This window comes from Epinephelus moara, chromosome 17 (assembly GCF_006386435.1).
Source record: "Epinephelus moara isolate mb chromosome 17, YSFRI_EMoa_1.0, whole genome shotgun sequence".
NCBI lineage: Eukaryota > Metazoa > Chordata > Actinopteri > Perciformes > Serranidae > Epinephelus > Epinephelus moara.
In genome coordinates, this window is record NC_065522.1 from 31,398,033 (window position 1) to 31,400,283 (window position 2,251).

Genomic DNA, 2,251 nt, shown 5'->3' on the forward strand with positions numbered 1-2,251 from the left:
AGTTGGCTGGCTGCACCGTGACAACTCATGAACTCTTTTTCTGTTTGTTGCTATAGGAACAGAGAGGAAGAGAGGAACTTATACGTCACCACCGTGACAAATCCTTCACAACATCTGGATCTTTAAAAATTCATCAAAGAGTTCAAACTGGAGAGAAACCATACAGCTGTGACCAATGTAGCTTAAAAAGTCACTACTGTGAGCAGAGAAGTTGCACTACTGTGAGCACTGTGGGAAAACTTTTTCACAATGCACGTCCCTTGAAACTCATCAACGTATTCATACAGGAGAGAAACCATATGGGTGCGACCAATGTGGGAAAAAGTTTTCCCAAAAGGCACACTTAAAAGCTCATAACCATATTCACACAGGGGAGAAACCATACAACTGTGATCAATGTGACAAAGCCGTTGCACTGTCAGGGACCTTAAAGAGACACCAACGCATTCACACAGCAGAGAGACCATACAGTTGTGATCAATGTGGCAAAGCCTTTACACTGTCAGGGGCCTTAAAGAGACACCAACGCATTCACACAGGAGAGAAACCATACAGCTGTGATCAATGTGGCACAGCCTTTGCAGAGTTAGGGGCCTTAAAAAGCCACCAACGTATTCACACAGGAGAGAAACCATACTGGTGTGATCTGTGTGGCAAAACCTTTGCAAAGTTAGCGGCCTGAAAAAGCCACCAACTTATTCACACAGGAGAGAAACCGCACTGGTGTGATCAATGTGGAAGATTATTTACTCAGTGCAGTACTTTGAGAGCCCATCAATGCCGGCATGCAGGAGAGAACCCGTACAGCTGTGACTAGTGTGAGAAAGCTTTTATTGAACGGTACGACCTAAAAATCCACCAACATGTTCACACCAGAGAGAACCCGTCCTGATGTGACCAATGTTGGTAGTGACATTAAAGCCCACAAATGTGTTTACCCTGCATTGTTGTGGACATTTTCAGGGCCAGGCAAACATCTTCCTACTGCTTCCTCCCCATGCCCTGATAGCTGTGTTGATATCTTACTTTTGTCTTTGATTATTTTTATCTGGTTTTTATTTCAACTGTAACCCTATGTTGGACCACCAGATTCCTCCCTGTAGGACTCCCATGTGTGAGAGCTGACCACAAACTTTTCAAAATCAATCATGCAACTGTCCGGGGCAATGTTGCAGCTCACAATGTACCCGACCCTGAAGCGTATCTCTGCGACTGGTGAGCCCACAGGATGGTGACTCCATGTTGAAGGGCGAGGTGCTCCAGGTCTGATCCATCAGGGTCTGTTGACTCACTGTTTGTCTGGCCCCTCCCCTTGGACCACTTTGCCTCTCAAGACCTGACCAGGAGCAACGGCTGGGACACCACAGCTCCCAGTATCACAGGGACATGAAAACCCCTCCACAATGTTCAGGTTTCCAGCTCAGACTGTTTGCTCCTGTTGATGACATCAGGACACCAAAGTCTTCTGAGCTCTGAGCATCATCAACAAGTTAAATACCAGATTAATATGATGTATGCAACAGTAACTGCTGCATGTGGGTATGACAGGACATAAAATGGCAGATAAGGGAGCAGAGAAGACCACAAAAAAATAACTGTATTGATACGACACTTAGCTCCAGAGAAAACAACAACAGAAATCAGGAGTGTGATTAATGTGATGGAAAATTCTGATATTTAACCTATAATGTGTTGTATAAGGTTACTTGTTTTGATTAAACTGAACTTCTAGCCTAATGATGTGTGTCGCTCATTTAACCCCTACTGTGACAGCAATGAGAGAGACCAAGGTCACAAGCCAGGGAGGCTCAGACACCAAGATTTTGAGCCAGGGAGGACAACAAGTGTCCTTGTTAGTCTGAAGAGATGTTGTGTTTTAGGAATGTCAAGGTGCCACATATTTTGACTGTTGATGCGCATGTGTTATGGGAACTATAAAGATAGCAGGGCTAGAGGACTTGCTGGGCACTCACTGACTGACTGACTGTTCATGCGGTTGTATGTTTGAGTGTCTCCATTCATGAATGCTTATTAAAACTCAAGAAAGACAGCCGACGTGTGAAGACTTTTTCTTTAAACTGTTCATTAAATAGTAGTTTTGCCACCACAAAATTGGCGACCACGAAGGAACCTCATCTGTGAGCAGATTCTGGAATTCTGGACTGACGGTGTGAAGACTGTGCGCACAGCCAGAGCTGAGGCTCTTACACCTCAAACTCCCCCACAAAGGAAGGTTGAGAGGAGGGCCTGA

At 45.0% G+C, this 2,251-nt stretch overlaps 1 protein-coding gene and 1 pseudogene across 1 annotated transcript in view; both read left to right on the forward strand.

Moving 5' to 3' along the window:
- The window catches only part of LOC126404643 (zinc finger protein 391-like), a 3,173-nt pseudogene extending 1,066 nt beyond the window's left edge, over positions 1–2,107 (forward strand).
- Positions 1–2,251, forward strand: part of LOC126404301 (zinc finger protein 501-like) — an 87,235-nt gene that overhangs the window by 39,789 nt on the left and 45,195 nt on the right. The window lies entirely within an intron of this gene.